The following is a 16,147-nucleotide window of genomic DNA, read 5'->3' as shown; positions in this document are numbered from 1 at the left end:
TTCCTCAACACTACTCAGCTTCCCAGGGCAGAAAGGCATTTTCTGAAGAAGGTTTATTTGGGGAATCAGTGATCCACATAAAGGGAAGCCCCACTCCTGGGGCCAGGGCTCTTTCAGTTGGCCTGGCAGCATCTCTGCTCTGCAGGGTGGCCGAGTCAGCAGGCTGAGGCTTGGAGCTGCACTTCAGCCCAGCTTCCCCAGGCATCTGCTTTAGCAACTTGCTCTTGGTCTCATGATAAATTTATTACCAGAAAATAAAGCTGGAGTTTCCTAGTAACATAAAATATTGATGAAAGAAATAAAGACAGAGATAAATTATCAAGTCCTATTTGGAGGCCCTGTTGCATTCAGTTCTGCTAGGTCTGCATACATTTGTTCTATCTTTCTTGATTTGTTCGGATGGAGTTTTATCCTCTTAATAGGAAGCATGTTGGAACATGAATGAAGTGCTCCAACACAAACGTCACGCCGGAGTGGGAAAAATAGACGTGTCTCCTGGTTACTGTCAAAACTATGAAACCCGATCCTGCCACTTAACAACCTTCTTGGCAGGTCCTTGGCACCCTCAGGATAGCATGCAAAAACACATCGCTCCCCCGCTCGGAAACTGCTAAAGTCTTCCAATTGCTGTGGAATAAAATCTAAGCTCCTTAGGATGCCATTCAAGGCCTTCTCTGATCTGCCTTTTTTGTCTAATCTTCCTGTGTGACTTAGGACTCCTGTGTGTCAGTGTGTCTAGACTATTCCAAAGAGTATCAGAATCTAAGCTGTTGTGCTATATTTCTTGCCTTAAAATGCTCTTCCCCAACAAAACTGCTTCCTGAAATCTCACCACACACTCTAGGGCCAACTCAAATGCCACTTCATTCACAAAAAGTCTTCTTTGATGTTCTCATACACAGAATCACTTTATGCAAAGATACAGCAACAAAAAAATATGCCCAGTGTTGGTGAGAGCATAGAGATTGGTGCTCTTCTTCACTGATAGAGGGAATTTGGCTAGGTTTGAAAATCCTTAGGCAGGTCACAGCTTTTGACCCAGCAATTCTACATCTAAGAATTCATTGCAAGAAAACAATGAGGAAGGTGTAAAAAGTAATTTGAATATAAGGCTATTTATCGTAGTGTTCTTTAAAAGAGTAAAAAATTCAAAAGAATCTAAATTCTCACAAATGGAAAACTTGTTAAATAAATTGTGGTACATCTGTATGGTAGAATAGTATTAATCAACTTAAAAATTATGGTGTACAGAAGTAGTTGATGATTTAAAAAAAAGTTCATGATGTTTTTTTAAGGAAAAGAAGTAAAATATAAAACCGTGAAGTATGAGTTGAAAGGGAGAGGGATAGGAAGAGGATGAATGTGTGAGGGGAAAGAGAGAGAGTTTGAGCCTAGAGAAAGCATTGGAGGAATATGTGCCTACATGTTGTATTGTGAGATAATGAGTAATGTTTAAACTACTTTTTCTTACAATCCAGTCATCAGAATCCTTCTGATGTGAATAAATTACCTTCCATCTTCTTCATTTTAAACCAGGCTTTCCTGGTTTTGCTCCCATGGTAGAAGAGTGTTCCACACAATAATCCTTACATGTTACCTCTGTAAATCTGTCCCCAGGCCCCTGCTCTTCAGTTAAAGTCACTCACTTGCCCTGACCATTCCTCCAAGGGCCTTCTTTTTACTATTTTGTTATATTGGTGGCTCTCCTCCTAACCTTTTCAGTCCCAGGCTTAGTTCATGCTTCTTCATATGTGGCAAATGGCTTCAATAATGGTCTGACCAATGCTGTGTTCTACAATGTTATATAATGTCTAACCACATGAGCTTATCCTTATATTTTTAATGTATATAAGGTGTGGCAGGAAATGTTTTCCAACAGAGTTTTTAGCCATCTTCTCTGATGCATATACATCTAAGATGCTCCAGGAGGTAGTGTTAGTCAGGATTCACCAGAGAAAGAACCTACAGAAGATATATATAAATATATGTATATGATTAATTATAAAGAGTTGGCCTCACAGAATTTGTGGAGGCTGAAAATTCCGAAGATCTATAGTCAGCAAGTTAGAAACCTGAGAAGAGTCGAAGTTTCAGTTTGTGTCCTAAGGTCAGGAAAAACCGGTGTCCCAGCTCAGCAGTCAGGCAAGAGGCATTCTCTCCCCTCCGATTCTGCCTCTTTGTTCTCTTAGACTCTCAACTGACTGGATGAGGGAGGCCTGCTCACAGGAAGGAGGACCATCTGCTTTACTCAGTCTACCAATTCAAATGTTTATCTCATCCAAAACATCCTTACAGCCACACCCAGAATAATGTGACTAAATGTCTGGGCATTCTATGCCCAGTACAGTTGACATATAAAATTAACTATCACAGAGGTTTTAAGGCCAATTGTTAATAGATGATGCTCTTTTGGCTATAGGTCATGTGCAATTACCCAAAATTACCTTTTTCTCCCCAGTGTTTCCTATCGCCCTGGACAAGGACAAGGACAGCTGCTTTATAAGAATTAGAACCACAGAATGTCAGAGGTGTTACAATGAGGAAGGTCAGGTCTACAGTCAAGCACAGACTTGTCCAAGGTCACTTGTCTTTTACTCATGTGGCAGCGCCAGGACTGACCCAGGATTGAATATCATACTGCCCTGGTATTAGCTCTTAAGGAGGGCAGGAGGCTGAGAAAAAAACCTAGTCCTCATGAATCTCAGAAAAGTAGCTCACCGTTGGTAAACCCTTTAATTTGCCATGTCCCTCCCTTTTTGCTCACCCTGTTCATTTCTGACTTCAGACTGTGTTCTCTGCTGATTTCCTGGCTCCAACAATGCTCTGACATTTTGACACATCTCTTCTTACAAGTGCAGTTCTGGTGTTGTGTCAAGTTGTGTAGAACGAAATTAATTAGTTAATGTCTGTGAAAGATTTCTGGAAATGAGAAGCATGGGCCTCACACCACTGCAAGGCCATTTCTTCTTGCTCCCTGTGAAGCCTCTGGCCTCTGGGCAGAGATGGGGACTGAGGGCCTGTGGCCAGCCCTGAGGGAGGACTGGAACGCAGAGAGCCCTCTTCGAGTTTTTCAGTTTGGTGTATTCTGGTTCTTGCCGTTGGGTTGTTTCCTACCTTATTGATCCTTTCATTTTCATGACATACTCTTTCCTTTTGAAGTCTGTGTCTAGTCTACCCCATGATTTCAATGTTTAGTGACTTTGAAGGTCCACCCCTTGTTCATACTGTGATATTCTATTTCTGCTTGTTAGACCCTTACATCTAAACAGACAGAATGTATTACAGACTGAGAAGACTGAATTTGGGGCCAGGAGCACAATTAAATCTCAGTGCTCTTAATGTCTGCTTATATAATAAAATCTGGATAACCAGAGGTCAAGGGTTTTGGTTCCAGTTACTTGAAAAACAAGCATGTAGAGCTTTAGATTATGTGTATTGGGGCTTTTGCAGTTTTCTTTGTTGTTTCTTTTGAACTCTTTGTAGCTATTCTGTTTAGTATTTTTGCAGGTATTAGTTTTATCCCAGAGAATTACATAAAGTACATGTTCCTTCGCCTCCTCCTTCCCAGTGCTCCACCCTCCCTTAAGTCTTTCAATTAGAAGCAGACACACTCCCACAGCTTATAAAGCCCAGGCCTATTAAGGGAGCAAAAAGCTCTGCACAGGCCCCATAATTCCCCTCTAACATACTTACTAGTCCAAATAGGAAGGATGATCTTGGGGATGGCGGGGAGGTCATCTGATGAGACTGTATATAGAAAAGGCAGGATGAAACAGAGTAAAGCATTTTGGAACTTTGGAACTGGCAAACCTGGAATTAAATCTTAACTTAGGTGCCTGGGGGCACTACTTCCTAGCTGAGGGCCTAGCCTGACACCTAGAACACAGGTATTCAGTAAAGGTTAGTTTCCAGCAGTGGCAAAAAAAACCTCTTAGGGCTCTTGGAGAGCTGGAGAACAACAGTGGTTAGCCCAGGAAAGGGAGTGGCTAAGAGGTGAGAGGAGGTCAAGATGAGGGTCAAGGGCTCAGGACTCCAGCCTGGTGTTCTCACCACATACATGTCCACAAGCCTCCCAGCTAGTATTCTGGTCAGCCTAAGGCTGTGCCTCTCTAACTCTGCCAAAGATCAAGGTCTATGTCTTCACATGAACAAGGCCTCCCCTTCATCCCCAGTAAAGGAAAAGCTGGGCGGGAGCTGCCTATGTGATGGCTTCCACAGCTCCTGGCCTTTGGTGCTGATGGCAGGAGTCCTTAGAACCAGGGAGGCTAATCCCATTTTGAGTTATTCAAAGAATCTTTGCAGGGTTGGAACTAGAGAATCTGATTTAAAAGCTCTTAATGCTGTCTTTGAAAGAGAACAACTATTTTCAAAGGAGAGCAGTTCTATTCGAAAGATATATTTGAACCACAGTCTTTAAAGGCCTGGGACAGCAAAAAGTAGATGGTGGCTAACCTTCTCCAGCCTGTTTCTGTCCCAAGATGTTCTTACAGGAAAAAAAAAATTCCCAGCCTGAAAACTAGAGACTCATCCTCTGCTCTGAGGGCAGTAGCCATGCCCCCTCCTCTTCTCCAGCTCTGTTCCCACTGCCCCTCCCCATTCCACTAGTTCTAGTTCCTGCCCAAACCCAGTTTGGACTCTTAGCCTCAGAGGAATCTTGATCCTGACTCTCCACCACACCGAGCCCCAGGAATTGCTGGGTGGAGAGAGAAAGATGGTCAGGCAAGAAGTGTCAGAGGAAGAAGCAACCCAAACAATATCCTGAGGCTGGCCTTAAAGAAAACTTGGAAGGGCAGAAACAGCTGGGCTGCAGTGGGGACAGTGGCAGTGTGATGCACTTCTGGCCCTTGCCTCCAAGTATCAAGCAAGGATGGAGTGCCAAGCATGGGTGAGAGCTTCATGTGGAGTATCTTAAGTTCTGCAACGATCCTAGGATGCTGCACTACGATGGTCTCAATTTACAGATAAGGGAAGTGCAGCTCAGATGTAGTTAAGTTACTCTCCTTTGGTCTTGGTCACACACTGTTAAGTGGGGATATTGATCTTTGGGCCCAGGTGGCCAAGTATCCAAACCCACTTTCTTCGCTGTTATAGTCAAAAGATTGGTTAAGGGTTTTCTGTAAAGAACCAGGTGATAAGTGTTTGAGGCCATGCAGAGTGTGTCAAAACAACCTGTGTAAGTGCTGTGCTCTGCCTGTGTAGTGCAGGGGAAGTGGCTGTAGACGGCATAGTTGGGACGGCAAGCTAGATTTGGCTACCGGTGGCCGTGTCCTGGTGAAAGGAAAGTATGTGGCCTTGAGAGGCAGAGAGACCTGAATTGCCTTCCTTATCTGATCATTAAGAGATCCAGGCTTTAGGTACCTCTTCTGCAAAATGAGGATAATAACACCTCTCTGGGCACAGTTGTAAAAGAATTCAATTAGATAATATATGTGAAAGATTCACCTAATGTCTGGCATGTAATTATCTCTCAATAAATGTAGCTTTTTTTCTCCCTACCGAAGGGCAGTCCCAATGGAGGGCATCACTAGTGGCAGATCCCAGGGCAGGAAGAATAACTAGCACTTAGGCAGCAATCTATGTTGTGCAAAGGATGCTCATAGTACTGTCATTTGGGGTTCATGACGGCCTTCTGAAATAGACCTGTCAGATCATAAGGCTGCTGCTATTTCCCAGATGAGAGGATGGAGATAATGTATAAGGTAAGAGATCCTCCCGAATTCACCTAGCTAGAGTATTATTCTGAATCCCACACATTTCACAAACTCAAGTGCCAGGTCCGCAGTTTTCTCTGTGGCTCTGTTTCTTTTATATAAAATGGGGATAATAAAGCCATTCTCTTCCTAAGGTGGGAATTATCATGATTTAATATTAACAAATATTATTTATTACCCTTATAAAAAGGCTGATTCACTGCTCTTTTTAGAACCCTTTACTTGCTAAAGCAGCTGGGCCAGCTCTGTTCTCTTCTCTGCCCCACCTCATCCCCTACAGTTCACCTGCTCAAGTGTGCTGCTCCTGACCCTGGACACAAAGCCATGAACTATAATGATGATGATGACGGTCAATGGAAAGTGGTCGTAATGCTTTAACCACAAATGATCTGATCCTTCCTGACTAGCAGACATAGAGAGGGCACAGGGTCACTCCTTCAGCAACCCCACTGTGTGATATGACACTTTGTATCTTTTTTATTAAAAATTATTGGGGTGAATTGATTTTATTTCGGGCATACATATAATTCAACAGTATGTTGTATATATATTACATTGTGTATTCACCACCTATTTCTTCCGCAACCAAATATTTGACCCCTTTTATCCCTGTCTACCTCCTCCTTTCCTTTCCCTACTTCCCTTTGGTAACCACAAATCCACAGTCTGTGTCCATGAGTCTCTGTTTGTTTGTTATGTTTGTTTGTTGCTTTCAATTTTATATCCCACATATGAGTGAAATAATATGGTTTTCAACTTTTTCTGCCTGACTTATTTTGCTTAGAATGACTATCTTTATCTGCAAAGACATATGCACCCTAATGTTTATAGTAGCATTATTTAAAATGGCCAGGACATGGAAGCAGCCAAAGTGTCCTATGATATATGTTTGGATAAAGAAGATGTGGAACATTTTGTATCTTAACTCAGGGAAACCCAGGCCGGGCCTGGCCAGATTGTGATGCTTTGCCTTCAGGCTGAATATTCTTCCTAGAGCAGTTATTCTGCATTTATTATTTTCCAGGATGGTGGCTATAGTAGCAATAGGGTAGCTGAGTAAACAGTTGGAACATGGACCAAAGTTTTCCTAGTAAGCCAGGGGAGAAAAGTGGTTTAATTCACAAAATTGTTGGATGTATAACAGAGCATGGCTGTTTCCTGCCATTCACTGTCTTTTCTTTGTGGTGTTGGTTTAGTCCATTTCATGGCCTACAGTATGTCCTTTTAGATAAGTCTCTTAATTCTCTGATGCCTCAGTTTCCACAAATTTGGAACAAATAATGATGTTGGAAATGTTTGAAAATCAATGTTAATGAATGAGAAAATATTCTGTAAGTTGTAGAATGTGGGTCAAATGCAAGTCTTGTGTGTGTATATCAACACATATATGTTTAAAATGACACTTGCGAGGAGAGCTGTTACCCTTATGGAAGTATGGCTAAAAAGTACATGGGTGGCACTAGTTCTTTCATGTGGTACACAAACTTTGGGTTTTCCATTTTTAAAATTGTTGTTGTATTCAATTTTTGCCTTTTTGGAAGTTTCTCATCTCAACTCCATCAGCCCTAACCACTGAGAGCCACTACAATTCTGATTTGCTGTACAAGGTTGGCATGACAATCACAGTTTTTCTGCTGCTTCCAGAAAGCCGCTGCCGGCCATCCTGTGTGTGTGTGTATGAGTATGTGTATGTGTGCAAGTGTGTGTTTTTATGACAATTTTATTGAAATGTGATTCATACAGCATACAATCCACCTTTTAAAGTATATGATTCTTTTTTTTTTTAGTGTATTCACAACATATTGTACAACTATCACTACTATCTAATTATAGAACATTTTCGTCACCCTAAAACAAACCTCCATATGCATTAGCAGTCATATCCTATTCTCCCTTTCTCCTGGCAACCAATAATCTATTTTCTATCTCTGTAAATTTACTTATTCCAAACATTTCATAGGTATGGAGTCATATGTGACCTTTATGCCTGACTTCTTCCACTTGGAATAATGTATTCATTATGCATCCATGTTTTAGCATGTATTAGTACTTCATTTCTTTTTATGGCCTAATAATATTCCATTGTATGAATATAGCATTTTTTAAATTCATTCATTGGTTGATATATAATTGTGTTGTTTCCACATATTGCAATTATGAATAATGCTGCTATGAACACTTGCATACAGATTTTTGTGTGGACATATATTTTCAATTCTCTTGCGTATACACCTAGAAGAAGAATTGTTGGGTCATTTGGTAACTCTATTTTTATCTTTTTGACAAACCAGCAAATTGTTTTCCAAAGTGGCTACACCATTTTACATTGCCATCAACAATGTATGAGGGTTTCAATTTCTTCATATCTTCATCAACACTTGCTATTATTTGACTTTTTGATTCTAACCATCCTAGTGGATATAAAGTTTTGAGTGGATTTTTCTAATGACCAACTATGTTAAGCATATTTTAATAGGCTTATTAAGCGTTTGTACATCTTCTTTGGAGAAATGTCATCAGGTTCCTTGCCCATTTTTTAATTGAGTTATTTGTCTTTATGTAACAGTTCTCTATATATTCTGTATAAGTTCCATGTGAAATGTGATTTGCAAATATCTCCCATTTTGTGGGTTTTCTTTTTAAATTTCTTGATAAGGTCACTTGAAGCAAAACAATTTAAAAATTTGGTTAACTTCAGTTTATTTTTGTTGTTGTCTGTGCTTTCGGTGTCATATCTAAGAACTCATTAGCTAATCCAAGGTCACTATGTTTTCTTCTATGAGTTCTATAATTTCTGCTTTTACATTTAGGACTTTGATTTGGTTTTAGTTAATGTTCATATATGGTATGAGGTAAGGATCAAATTTCATTCTTTTGTGTGTAGATATTTGGTTGCCCCAGCACATTTTGTTGAAAAGAATATTTTTTCCTCAAGCAGCCTTGTCAAAAAAAAGCTGTGGGTTTATTTCTGGACTCTCAATTCTGCCGCATTGATTTATATGTCTATCCTTATGCCAGTACCACACAGTCTTCATTATTGTAGCTTTTGTTGTTGTAAGTGTGAGCCCTTCAACTTGGTTGCTCTTTTTCAAAATTACTTTGGCTATTTTGAGTCTCTTGAGTTTCCATACAAATTTTAGGAGCAATGTGTCAGTTTTGCAAAAAAGGCAGCTGAGATTTTGTTAGAGATCACACTAATCTGTGAATTAATTTGGAAAGTATTACCATATTATCAATATTAAGTCTTCCTGTCCATGAAAATGAAATATGTTTCCATTTGTTTTTCCTTTCTAGTTTGGTGCCTTTTATATATTTTTCTTGTCTAATTGCCATGGCTAGAAAGTTTAGTACAGTTTGGAAGAGAAGTAAATGGAGGGACATCCTTGTCTTCTTCCTAACCTTAAGGGTGGGGGCGGGGAGCGGCGGAGAAAGCACTGTCTTTCACCATTAAATCTGATATTAGCTGTAGGTTTTTTATATATAATTTTATCAGGTTCAGGAATTTACTTTCTATTAATATTTTGCTGAATGTTTTCATCATTAAAAGTTGTTGAATTTTGCCAAATGCTATTTCTGTATTTATTTTAATATATTAACTTTTAAACTTTGTTTTAAATATTGAAACAGCATTTCTTGGATAAATCTCACTTAGTCATGATGTATAATCTTTTTTTATATGTTACTGTATCCAGTTTGCTAACATTTTTTGAGGATTTTTGCACGTCCATTGATACTGGTTTGTACCTTTATTATGTTGAGATGTCTTTGATTTTGGTATCAGGATGATAAAAGCCTTGTAGAATGAGTTGGAAAGTGTCCCTCTTCTATTTTTTGGAAGAATTTATGAAGTACTAATGCTAATTCTTTGAATGTTTGGTAGAATTCACCAGTGAAGCCATGTATCTTAGGCTTTCTTTTGATTACTAATTCAGTCTCTTTACATGTTATAGATCTATTCAGATTATGTATTTCTTCTTGAGCCATTATTGGTAGTTTGTGCACTTCTAGGAATTCATTCACTTCATGTAGGTTATCTAATTCACTTCATGTAGGTTATAAAATTGTTTTATAAAACCCACCTTATAATCCTTTAAATTCTATAATTTTGGTAGTGATGTCTTTTTTTCATTCCTAATTTTTGTTATTGGAATCTTCTCTCTCTTTTAATTATCATTCTTGCTAAAAGTTGTAAATTTTGTTGATATTTTTAAAAAACTTATTTTTTTGTCGATTCTTTATTGTTTTTTTCATTTTCTATTTCATGTATTTATGCTTTAGTCTTCATTTTTTCTTTCTTTCTCCTTGCTTTGAGTCTCATTTGCCTATTTGCTTTACAGTGTTGTTCAAATCTTCTATTTCTTCATTGATCTTTTTGCCTAGTTGTTCTATATATTATTGAAAGTGAAGTATTCAAAGCTCAACTTTCATTGTTGAATTGTCTATTTCTCCATTTTATCAATTTTTGTTTCATGCATTTTTAGGCTCTGTAGATAGGTGCACCACTATATCTATCTATTTCATGTAGTACTTTAAAGTATCCTTTTTAGGGCTTGATAAGTTTTTGTCTGTTATACTATACTTGTTTCCTTAACCTGCTTTCTTTGGACTTAGTGCAATCAGGTTGTATCTGAGCATGTATCCAAAGCTTTGTGACTTGTTTTATTCTAGAACTTACTTGTAATTTATCCAGTCTTTCCATGAAGTGAGACTTATAGATTATGCTAGATAAGAGGTCATAGAATTTTGAAAATTAAAAAGCCTTTTGATATCATTTAGTCTACTCTTCTCTCTTTTTCTTTTCAGATGAAGGTGGGGTCCAGGGAAGTGAAGTGATCTATCCCAAGTTACATAGCAAATTAATGGCAAGGAAGAAGCTAGAACTCAAGCCATATGACTCTTTGTTTACTACTTTTTTTTTTTCTGAGCTACCCATATCTGCATATTGTTATTTAGTGGTTTCTTTTGCATGCATACAGGCTTGTGTATGGCTGGAGACCCATCTGGAAACCTTATTTAAAAATGTCATTATTGGTGCCTATGCGTACATTCCACGTCTGTTTTTCTTTTAGGGATTCTCATTTGGTCTATCTGGGATGAAACCATAAATCTGCATTTTAGGAAATCTCTCCCAGGTGATGCTGATGCCCAACCAGGTTTGGCTACACTAGGTTCTTCTACAGAGTCACAATCCTTACTTGGCACTGTGGTTTTATGACATACACATTCTTAATAAAAGTTTCCTTAAAAAGCAGCTCTCTTTTATAATCTTTTAAATCGATTTGTCATTAGGCAGTTTTATTTATATTTAATTATCATAATTCCCTGGACTCTTCTCTCCCCCCGCCCTCTTTCGCATATGTAGCAAGTGAAACACTGAAAGTAATGAGTATTTCCCAGTCCATTTAGGCAGAAGCCACAAGAAGAGACTAACCGATGATTGTGGGAGGTGGACCTGAGTGGGTCTTCACTCTCCTCATGCCTTGTTACATGTGTAACTTTTCCTTTATGTGCTCAAAGCAGGAGACTCAGGTTTATGGAATTATAGAAAGGCTGGTAGACTATTTCCAATCCTTTGTAGGCAGGCCCTGTAAGTCAGGGCTTTTAAATCTCAGATCTACAGACAGCTAGAAATCTGAGGATGGGATTCAGAGTGTTTACGAATTCTCTAAAATGTTAGTCCACATTTTGTATGCATATACTCGCATTATTCTGAACAGTGGCCTTACAGGTTTTATTAGGTTTTCTGAAGTCCCCTGACACTCAATAATAAAGAACTGTTGCTACAGCTAGCTGTTTGCCCTTAGGATCATTTCAGGTGTCAGATTACCACCTTTAACATATATTTGCGATGCCTTGGGTTAGCGACTCATTACCCTAAGACTTGCCTTAAGGTGTGGATATTTAAGAAAGAATAGAAACAGAACTCCCAATAACAAGTTATGCTTTCCTTCAGAAAATAGTTCCTTTCTTTATTATAAGAGACAGAATAGATGAGTTGAGCAGGATATAATGAAAAAAATGTGAACATTAAGGAACATTTGTAGTATTTATAAATTATCAGTGACTAATTAAAGTGTTTGGCATCTTCAATGTGAGGAGTAAATATGAATGGAAAGTTTTTATGCCAAGCTTGGTATAACCCAAAAAGTAAGATGCTAGCCCAGAAAGATGGCCTGTGGCAGGAGATCAGCAAGCTTTTAATGTAAAGAGGCAGACAGTAAATATTTTGGCTTGTAAGCCACACAGCGTTACAACTACTCTACTTTGCTATTGTAGCATGAAAGGAGCTGTAGATATTATATAAATGGGTCAATATGGTGATGTTCTAGTAAAACTTTATTTATGGACACTAAAATTGGAATTCTATGTACTTTTCTCCTGTCGCAAAATGTTTTTCTTATTTTGATTTCTTTTCAACCATTTAAAAATATATAAGCCATTCTCAGCCCATGGTCCATAAAAACAACAACAACAACAACAACAACAACAACCACAAAAACATACAGCAAGCTGGATTTGGCATGTGGCCTGTGGTTTGCCGAGCCCTGAAATGGGTAATCTAGAAACTATGGATACTAGAGCCAAAGCTGAAGGAACATCATTCTCCAATATTCTACTTTGGCCTTGGCTACAGAACCCAGAGGTAAGTTAGTCAGCAATTGTAATAACTGAGTTTTAATGTCAGAAAGTACTTATAACCTGATTAAATTTTACTCTATATCTTTCCTTAATTGTGCCTAAACATTGTGTGGTATTTTTCAGCTCATAAAGGGATTGTACATAATTATCTCATTTAAGTGGTAACATGTACATATTCTACAACTTGCTTTTTGTTACTTTACAATAAATATCTCATAAAGAACATTTCATGTCAGTGCATGTAAAATCCCTGTTTCAATTTGACTCATGCAGACTAGTCCATAGTTTGTATTATCATAGCTTGTTTATTTTTTTATTGGTAATCATTTTAATTGTTTATAACTTTTCCCTGTTACAAAAAGTGTTTCAGTGAATATTAACACATATACAATTGAATATTTGGGTAAAGGGTTATTTTCATTTTAATGTTAATAACTACCATCTAACTGCCCTCCAGAAAGAATGAACAGTTTATTTCTCTACCAAATAGTGTACTAGTATCACTTTTAGCCTACGATTTTGCTTTTTTATTTTTTTTTGCCAGTCAGATGAGCACGAAATGGCATCTCCTTGATTTAATCTGCATCCTTTCACATGTGTATTAGATGTATGCATATTCTCATCTACAATTTTGTTAATGTTGTCTTTGGTTGCACAGGCATTTGTTTGTAGCTGTATGGATCATCTTTATTTGGTAGTTTTTTTTTTTTTTTTTTGTATCTAGTGTAGAAAACTAGTCCTTTGACCATAAAATTAGGAATTTATGATCAATGAAGGAAACTATAGATAAGTTTAACAGATGGGTGAAAGACTGATAGCAGATATTTGCAAAATAAAAGTATTGAAATAGATTACTATATAATACACACAAGAAATTCTTACAAGTCAACCAGAAAAATATATTGGGAAATCTAACAGAAAAATGAGCAAAAGATATGAATAGCAATTCCCAGATGTGGGAACCCAAGCGGCTAGCAATCTGAACAAAAAGATGCTCAATCTTACTAGGAGTTAGAGAAATGCAAATAAAAACAACAATGGGCTATAAAGTTATACCTATTAGGTTAGCAAAAATTGAAAAGTTTAATAATACTGAATGTTGTCAAGGAGGTAAGAAAAAGAGAAAACTCATGCATTGCCAGTATAAGTAATCTACTAGTCTGCTGCAGCCATTCTGGTAATTGTCTAGGACTTGGTGGTCCCACTACTGGTGTGGACCCTAGAGAAACTCATGAATGAGTTTATAAAAGAGCACTCATTGCAGTCTTCTTTGTAGCAGAGGGCTTAAGGAAATCTAAGCATTCATCTCTAGATGATGTGATAGGCCAAATGTGATAGGTGTTACGAAGCTATACATATCCACACAGAGTGTAGAGCAGAATGTAAGACAGAACAAACAAGATCTATAGCTTAGTACTATTTGTGCATATTTATAGCATTATATAAACAAATGTAATGTAAATTCATTAGAGTGGGTGCCTGTCAGGAGTGGAGGATTGGACTGGTGATCAGGAATAAAAGCAGAGAAAACCTAATAAGAAGAGAACTTGTATAGATCAATGATTATAATAGTTCATCACTGGAAAGTTTGATTAGCTTAATTTTCTGCTTCTGAGTTCCAAAGGGAGGAGGGGTTTCACTTATTGCAAAATTACAAACATATTATTCTATAATCATTTCTAACATTCATATGATTTGCTTTCTAGATTTAGCTTTTTCGTCTATTGGATATGTTTTTCTATATATTTTTAATTAGAGATGTAATTTAAATACCTTCTCATTCATAGTCAATGGTTTTAATACTGTTAAAAAATTCATGCCTTTCTCACTAACTTGATATGTAACTTTTATTGTATGTTAAATTCTCATGTGAATATAAGTTCCACTGATTTATTTGGATATTTTTATAGAATTTTCATACTATTTTAATTACTATAAGTTCAAAAAATGTTTGTATGCCCTGTCTAGTAAGCATCCATTTATCATTCTCCATTTTCAATATTTTATCAGCTATTTTTACACTTTTATAACCCTGGTTAATTTTTTTAATTCACCTATAAATTTCATGACAAAATTTATAAGGACTTTTTAGATGGCTGAATTTACTGAGTTTAGATTAATTCAGGGAGAATCTTTATAACAATGAGGTTTTCTTTCTGTCCTGGAAAATGGCATGCCTCTCCCTTAACCAGGTTTCTGTTTTCTACAGTGAAAATATATGGTTTGGTTCATATAGTTCTGACACATTTTGTGTTAGGTTTAGTTATAACTATTTCATGGAATTTTTCCTATTATTAATATGGCTGTTACTATTAAAATTTTCTAATTTAATATTGCTGGATATCCAAATGCTTTTGACATTGATATTATCTCAGTGAACTGTTGTCAACTAATTTTAATAGTTTTAAATTTTTTCTTGTAGACTTTTTAAGCAGACATTGCATATTTAACAAATAATGACAGTTTCCTTCTCTTGTATTTCTTTTTATTGCACAGTGTAGGACCCCAATTACAATGCTGTTTAGCAATGTTGTAAGTGCTTAAGTGTTAAAAGCTTCTTTACTTTAATGAGAAGTCTTGTGATGTTCCACCATTTAGTACTAGATTGGTTTTCATCTTCAGGCAATTATTTCTATTGAGTTAAATGTAAGGAATTTTCCTTCTGTTCTTAATTTTTGAATAGGTTTTCTTTTTAAAAAAGTCAAGAATGGGTATCAAGTTTTTTTTATCATTTTTTTCTTTGCATCTATTGCAGTGATAGTGGTCTAGTATATTTTCTTTCATTTTTTATTATTTTTTTACTTTATTTTTCATACTATATATACATAATTTTTTTTAACATTTTATTTATTTTTTTATTTTCCCTCTCCCCTCTCTACCTCCCTTCTGGTAACTAGTCCATTGTCCATGTCTATGAGTCTCTGTTTGTTTGTCCCGTTCATTTGTTACTTTTAGTTTTATATTCCACATATGTGATATAATGTGATTTTCAACCTTTTCTGTCTGGCTTATTTTGCTTAGTATGATTATGTCAAGGTCCATCCGTTGTTGCAAAAATGGCAGTACTTCATCTCTTCTTATGGCTGAGTAATATTCCCTTGTATATATGTACCACATCTGTTTTAGCCAATCATCTATCGTAGGACACTTTGGTTGCTTCCCTGTCCTGGCCACCATGAATAATGCTGCTATGAACATTGGGGTGCATATATCTTTGTGGATAAATGTTTTCAGGTTTTTTGGTTTATATACTTTTGAGCCCTGTGCAGGGAGAAACTTATAGTTGGGAAGACAATATTAACATGTGGAAATATTCTACAATGTAAGGCAGCAGTCAATTTCTATAGACTGCTGATGATCCAGGCCACAGCCTCTCAGCATTAAGTATGGTCAACAGATAATACTGATAGAACTATTATTCCACTTCATAGATGAAACCAAGTTTTGCAGCTATTTGCAACCAGTGAAATAGTATCTGTCAATAAAGAAATTGTTCTATTCATTTGAAAGTGTGTGATGATTTAAAAGGTTTGCTTTGACTTTCATATTATGAATTAAGAATCAGGGCTAGAGAGAGAGAGAGGGAGAATGCTCCATATTCTTACCTATGTCTTCTTTTTCTGGCGTATATAGAACAGGAAATATACACACTGTAGTGAGTGAGAGAGAGAGAGAGAGAGAAAGAGAAATCCCTTGCATGCAGAATTTCTTCTTTTCCATAAATTTTCTCTTGTCATCATGGAATAAGATTTTTCTCTTAGTGCTGAGCACTTAGTTCTGAGCCCACAAAGATGTGC

Source organism: Pteropus alecto, unplaced genomic scaffold (genome assembly GCF_000325575.1).
Source record: "Pteropus alecto unplaced genomic scaffold, ASM32557v1 scaffold210, whole genome shotgun sequence".
Classification (NCBI taxonomy): Eukaryota; Metazoa; Chordata; class Mammalia; order Chiroptera; family Pteropodidae; genus Pteropus; species Pteropus alecto.
The sequence above is the reverse complement of the archived record's forward strand: the minus strand, read 5'-3'. Positions refer to the sequence as shown.